Here is a 7,201-nt window from a genome sequence, read left to right as displayed (position 1 = left end):
CTGTAATTGATAAGGGTTGATGATCATTCTTACCCTAGTTTATCATGTAACTGATAAAAAATTAAGTTGAATTGTTGATATGATTTTGTACTTTTTGTCCAGTTTTGTATTGTTTTGTTTTGTTTTATTTTGTTTGTGTGCCACATCCAGTGGTACTCAGGATTTACTCCTGACTGCTCAGCAATCACTCCTGGAAGGGGGGCACAAGGAATCTAACACAAATCCGCTATAGGCTTGGCAAGCACCCTACCTTCTGTACTCTCTCTCTAGCCCAAGGTTGAATTAACTTTCATTTTTGTAATCCAAAATGTGTTTATTGAGTTGGTTTCCATTCATCTTGGTTCAGGGAGCTTATGTGCTGCTTCCATCTGAAGGGGCATTCTTCTGTAAGTCATGCTTTCCCTTCTGTAGAGTGGCAGAGGAGAGTAGAGAAGCCAACACAAAACTACTAACTGTGCATAGCTGAAGATGGTGGTGACTTTATAGCATTCTGGGCACTTCACATCCATGAAGTAGGAGTGGAGGCTCTGAACCAGCCAGTTCTTGAGTTTTTGCTTCTCCTTCTCCAGAAAGGGATGAAGGTAACATCCTTGGCGAGAGGCACGTTCTTGTAGGGAGGTTGTCATAGCCAGAAATGTGTAGTTAACCTTTTTATCAACCCCTCCCCACCGTTAAAAAATTCCCAACAGAATGTCCCAAAAGATGTTGGAAAAATTTTGAAACATTCTTGGATAAATGAGCCTATAATTCTTAAAATAAAACTACTGTATTCTGAAATGGTATACTCTTGAAAGGGGGAGGAAAATGGGAGTTGAAAAAACAAACAACTAGACTCCATTCTGGTTTGCAGATAGTGGAACCCACTGTGGCCTGGAGAGGGACAAGATGATCTCCCTCTGTTTAAAGTATCCATGGCAAGCAAAGAAAGTGAGTACATGCCTCCCCTACTTTTTTTTTTTATAATCTGTTGTTGGATGACAAGTCTAGTTTGAAGAGCATAACAAAATGTATGTGAAGAAATAAAGAGCCCTAAATGTGCCTAATTGTAGAGATGTTAAAAGCATAGCAATATGTGTGTGTGCCAATAGTGCAACTTGATCCAAACTGCATTTGGACTGAGCTGTAATAAATTGTCAGAGCTGCCCTTTGCATTCACTTAAGCTAATACTGAGTGTCTCATTTCTACAAAGTAAATCACAGTGGCTTTGGTACTTGATTTTCCATCTTGTGTATAAGTAAACTGCAGGATCAATTGGGAGGTAGAATCAATCTGCTATTTATTACCTTGAAATGTGACACCCTATTTTAAGTGCCTTATTCCCTTATGATTTCATTTGAGAACAGTATTATGTCCAAACAATATAGAAACCAGCTTTACAGCTCCTGGGATTTTTTTACTTCAGCCTGGATGGATTTATATTGTATATAACTTTCAGAACCTAAATAAGTTACTTAGTGGATTTTGAAACAAGCATGTAAACGAGGAAGAGTCATTTGGGAGTTTGGGCATCTTAAATCTTAGCAGAATGCACTCATGACCAGAACCTTTTTTTTTTTCAATTAAAAAAAAATATTCTTGCAGGACTCCCATTGACCTACCAATCGTGGCTTAACGTTCCAAAGAAAATAAATAAAAATCTCATGTCTAGGGAAAGAGCTAGGCTTCATGGGGATTCTGTCATCTTGTCATTATACTTTGCAAAGAAACCGTGCCCTCTAATTTATGGGTTTCAGAAAGAATGCCTCCTCACACCACTGGAAGGTTGAAAGGGCAAGAGATCTGATGTATATCAGGAAGGTTAAACCTAATCTTCATGACCCGCCACCCGCTTTTCCTGATTAAACATGAGGGGTTGAGGCCCTGCAAAGACTCTCCAAAGCATTATCTGTATCTTAGTACCTGATCTTAGTCTTAAGCCTGGGTTGATTTCAAAATGGTCATTATTTGGCTTGGTGGTAGATATACAAAATTTCTAGAAAGTGTGATAAAACATTTTTAAATGCCCAAACTGAGTTAGATGAAATTGAAGAGAAACTGACAGTAATTAAAGGCTGGTGACAAGGTTGATCCCCATAAATTTGTATTTTATTAGGGCTTTAACTTAAGGTTAACCAGAAAGAAAAGGAAAGAAATAGATGAAAATCTTAAAGGTGGTCCAAGAGAGATCATGGCAACACATAACTCCTTAGCTAAGATGACAGAGTTTTCCTTGCCTCTCTCCCTTCTTTCCTTCCTTCCTTTCTTCTCTTCCTTCCATTTTTCTGTTTTTTCTTTATTTATCTTTATAAATTATACACATTCTGTTTTATGTATGTTCTTAAATTTTTCATGCTCAAATGAAATTTCTATGCTCATATAGAGACCATGCAGATATTCTTGGAAAAATTAAGAAGGAAAAAGAGCTTGTTCAATTGCACAAGTAAATTAATTCACATTAATTAATCCTTTAAAACATAAGGACAGGGTCAGAGTGAATCCAGGTTTGATTCAAATCAGCATAGTGCTTTAAGTACAGAGGAAGAAATAGCAATCAAGCACAGTAGAGCGTGCCCCCCCCCCCCCGAAAAAAATAAATTAGTTAAGTAAAGGAAAACAAATGTCAAGGGGCTGGAACGATAACACAGTGGGTAGGGCATTTGCCTTGCATGCGGCTGACCCAGGTTTGATTCCCAGTATCCCATATGATCCCCCAAGTACTGCCCGGAGTAATTCCTGAGTGCCTGAGCCAGGACTAACCCCTGTGCATCGCTGGGTGAGAAAGAAAGAAAGAAAGAAAGAAAGAAAGAAAGAAAGAAAGAAAGAAAGAAAGAAAGAAAGAAAGAAAGAAAGAAAGAAAGAAAGAGAGTGGGAGGAAGGAAGGAAGGAAGGAAGGAAGGAAGGAAGGAAGGAAGGAAGGAAGGAAGGAAGGAAGGAAGAAGGAGAGAAGGAGAGAAGGAGAGAAGGAAAGAAGGAAAGAAAGACCAGAAATGTCAAGGTTTAACTCACCTTAGTATTTACTTATTCTTCAGTAAGTCTGAACTGTATTATTTGACGATTTTGGCAGGATAGTCAATGAATCAACGCTTGTGTGAAAAAATCATAAGTTAAAAGGGTATTTAGGCTATGCTATAATGGAACTTAACCAGGGCACAATTGTGTATGTACGTGTAAATGTCTGTATGAAAAAGTTCCTCCTTTCCTCTCCATCCATTCAGACCCCCCAAAACTTGTCTAAAACAGCTAATGTGTTCTGGGATTTATAGGAACATTTATTATCTTAAAGATAAAATAAAATTTTACATTGTGTACAGCCTAGGACATACTCTGAGAATAAATGTAATTCTCCTAAATTATAAGGAACCATAACTTCTGGGTAAGTTCTTGTATCATTGCCATATAACCTTCAGACAACCTGGAAATCACAAGGGACTTTTGATTCTAAACAATAAACTCTGAGAGAGACTAATATCCAGCGGGACTGAATTCATAGGTTTACTTAAAGACAAAAGGGGGGAGAGGCTTGGGGAGATGGACAGAAAATAAAGACAGGAAAACTATTCATTTCTTATCACAGCCAGCCAATGTTAATTAAAACATCATTGCAAATGTATATCAGCAAGGAAACTTCTGCTGGCTCAGGAGGCATGCGCCTATATAATCATAAAGATATCTGGGTTATTTATCTGCTGTTTGGATCATATCCTTTGCCTCAACAAGCAAGTCTCTCTCCACCCCCCCCTCTCTGCCCTCTTTTTATTACAGGCACTCTGTATATTCCCCCATAAAGAGGAGGGAAACATATGGGCCCTTGTTTGAACTTCTGTAATGAATCCGTCCAATATACTATTTCCTTCTAAAGTTATTTTTTTTTAAATTTTATTGCAGTCTGTTTGTGTATTCTCTCCAACGATCACTTGGACAGTATTCGTATTGGTAAAAAGGACTTTGAAGGGGTCTTGCCTCTGCGGAAATTGCTGATTGACATGGCATGCCCACGATGAAGGGTGCTCTTGTGTCGCAGGGATCCCGGGCAGGCCGGCTCCCTCCACAAAAGGGGGAGTCGAATGGCTTTCGTCCCAGAGCCGGGACTCCTTCCTGTTGTTGTTTTGATTTGTTTTCCTTTCAATGAAAGATTTGCCACTAGTGAGTCTCTGGGCACGATCTGCCAAAGTCTCCTTCACTCCCGCCAGCAAACAAACCCGAGGTTTCAGGATGAAGGCCTGTGTGCCAGCTTTGGCCCACAGTTGGGTTTGGGAAACCATGTACTGCGAAAATAAGCATTTTGTCAAGAAGTTGCTCATGTTTAAAAGCGGGAAGTTCTTGTTGTTGTTACTGTTGTTCGTGGTTTTAAGTAAGGCCACACCCGGTGGTGTTCAGGGCTTACTCCTGACTCTGTGCTCAGGGATCACTCCTGTTGGACTTGGGGGACTATCTGGGACATAGGGGATGGAACCTAGGTAGTTCGTGAGTAAGGAAGATGCCCGACCCGCTGAACTATTGTTTAAAAGATGAAAAAATTTTATGCAAAATCTTGCTTACAGAATAGTTGAGTGGTAGTTTTCCCCTGGTCGTGGAAACCATTTTGAAGATCTCCTGAGGAGACAAATAAACTGGCAAAGTTGGCCCAGATTGTCCCATAGAAGCCAAGCCCAGCAGGCCCATTTGAAAGAATCCAAATGCAGCTGTAGTTCAGGCAGACGAAAAATTGGCAAGAACTTACGACATGGCTATTTGAATGCCAATGTGTTTCATGTTTTCATAGAAGGCACCCAGGCCTCGCCTTTCAAGCCTTCTCTTCTAGGAGAAATGTTATGGTCTTAATTATTGATATTCTATGCAGCTTTGCCTTCCCCCAGACTCATCTTTGGGGTCTAGTTCATTGCATCATCTGATGAAAGGATGAATGAGTAAATAAGAAAATGGCCAGGGCCTAACAGATTGACCCCTGAGAGGTATATGAAAATGCAGTCCTTGCAGCTCATTGGAAACTTCTCTTCACCTTTTGTTCTGATGATGACAGCTTGATTGCTTCTCCATCAATGACCCTGGAATCCAAGTGCCAGCAGAAGGATTGGCCCCAGGAGGCCAACCATATATTTCAGTTAGGCAAATTGATCAGTTGATCAAGTTCCATTCATGACTTCTCCTGAACACATAGAGTATGCTAAACACAAGAATACTTTAAACTACTTAAACAATTAATAAGTTTATTCCTATTTTATATCCTAGGAAACCAAGGTGAAAAAAAATGCTTGCTAAATATGCAGGTAAAATTTAGGTCTGTCATACAATTTGATGGAAATGTTAAGTTTTCTGTTCTTTTTTGTTTGTTTGGATTTTTCTTTAGCTTTTAGTTTTGGCTTTTGAAATGAGATCGCTTTCTTCTTACCTCCCTCCCTCCCTCCCTCCTTCCTTCCTTCCTTCCTTCCTTCCTTCCTTCCTTCCTTCCTTCCTTCCTCTGTCTTTCTTTTTTTTCTGCTTTTTGGGTCACTCCTGGCTCATGCACTCAGGAATTACTCCTGGCGGTCCTCATGGGACCATATGGGATGCTGGGAATCGAACCCGGGTTGGCTGCATGCAAGGCAAATGCCCTACCCACTGTATTAACACTCCAGCCCTCTCTCTCTCTCTTTCTTTCTTTCTTTCTTTCTTTCTTTCTTTCTTTCTTTCTTTCTCGCTCTCTCTTTCTTTCTTTCCTTTCTTTCTCTTTTTCTTTCTTTTTCTCTTCTGATTTATTACCATTTTTTTTGTTTGAGAGTCACACCCAGCGGTGTCAGGGCTTCCTTATGGCTCTGCACACAGGAATCATTAGTGGTGGTCCTTGGGGGACTATGTGGGATGTTGGGGATCTAACCTGGGTCAGACACTTATAAGACAAACACCTTATATGCTGCACTATTACTCTGTCCCCCTTTTCTTTTCTTTTTTTAACTATAATTTATAGTCGCTATAACTATTTATAGCAAAGGCTTAAATTTAGTTCATATTATTAGGAACAAAAAATATATACCTACACATTGTGCTTCAAACTTTTGTTCCAAGAGGACTTTGAAAGACAAAGCAATCTGAAGAGCCCAGAACATCTGACCCCAGTGGAAAATCGTTCCCTTTTGATATAAAGGTTCTTATTTAAGTTATAAGATACTAGCATCTGTACCAAATAGACTCAGACATAGATCATGACACAAATTTGGTAGATATGTATTTTTTCCTTATGCAGACCGAGAATGGACGAAGGAGACGTTACTGGGGCCTGCTCAAGGCAATCGACAAATAACAGGATGGTCGTGATTTGTGATTCGTGATGCAGACCGAGGCAAGAATTTCTAGGGGTAGAGGGCAGCTCTGTTCATACAGATATTCAGAGGTTTCCCGCTCTTTCATCTTCAGCCCATTGACTATAAGGTTGGGATGGCCACATGTACCCCTTTCAACCAGAACAAATGAGAAAATAGAAGAATAACAGAGAAAAATTTATGGGTCAAGCACCAAAGTGACTCAGACCATGCTCTTCCAGGTTCCATTGACTACAATTAAATTCTTTAGCCATACCTACAATTTTAAAAAAGGGTTTTGTTTTTTTTTTGCTTTTTGGGTCACACCTGGAAATGCACAGGGGTTACTCCTGGCTCTGAACTCAGGAATTACTCCTGGCCGTGCTTGGGGGACCATATGGGATGCTGGAAATCAAACCTGGGTTGGCCATGTACAGGGCAAATGCCCTACCCACTGTGCTATCTCTCCAGGCCCTAAAAAGGGTTTTAAAATTAAATGCTACATCACCATGACTTACATAAGTGCTTATAAGTGAGGTTTAGGAGTGCCATTTTCCAACACCAATCCCACAGCCAGTATCAACTTCCATTTTTCAGTGTCCCCAAGTTCCCACCCACCCCTTCCCCATTTGTCACCTTGGTGGGTACAATTTAAAGTATTGGCTGTTGTAGTTTAGATCTAACGCTTACATTTGGGTCTGTAATTTATATGTGTAAATCTACATTACTGTATCACTGTATCACTGGCGTCCTGTTATTCATCGATTTCCTCGAGCAGGCACCAGTAACGTCTCCATTCATCCTAGCCCTGAGATTTTTAGCAAGTGCCACATTAGAGGCTCCTTCAGGGTCAGGGGAATATGACCCAACATTGTTACTGGATTTTGGTATATCGAATATGCCACGGGGAGCATGCCGGACTCTGCCGTACCAGCATACACTTGGT

At 40.3% G+C, this 7,201-nt stretch overlaps 1 pseudogene; it reads right to left on the bottom strand.

Annotated features, from left to right (window-relative positions):
• Positions 1 to 313: 313 nt before the first annotated feature.
• Positions 314 to 6,530, bottom strand: LOC130043686 (40S ribosomal protein S27-like; annotated as a pseudogene).
• Between the last annotated feature and the right edge of the window lie 671 nt (positions 6,531 to 7,201).

This window comes from Sorex fumeus, unplaced genomic scaffold, assembly GCF_029834395.1.
Source record: "Sorex fumeus unplaced genomic scaffold, SorFum_2.1 ptg000122l, whole genome shotgun sequence".
In the NCBI taxonomy this organism is placed as follows: domain Eukaryota; kingdom Metazoa; phylum Chordata; class Mammalia; order Eulipotyphla; family Soricidae; genus Sorex; species Sorex fumeus.
Note: the sequence above shows the minus strand (reverse complement) of the source record. Positions and strands in the feature narration are given on the sequence as shown.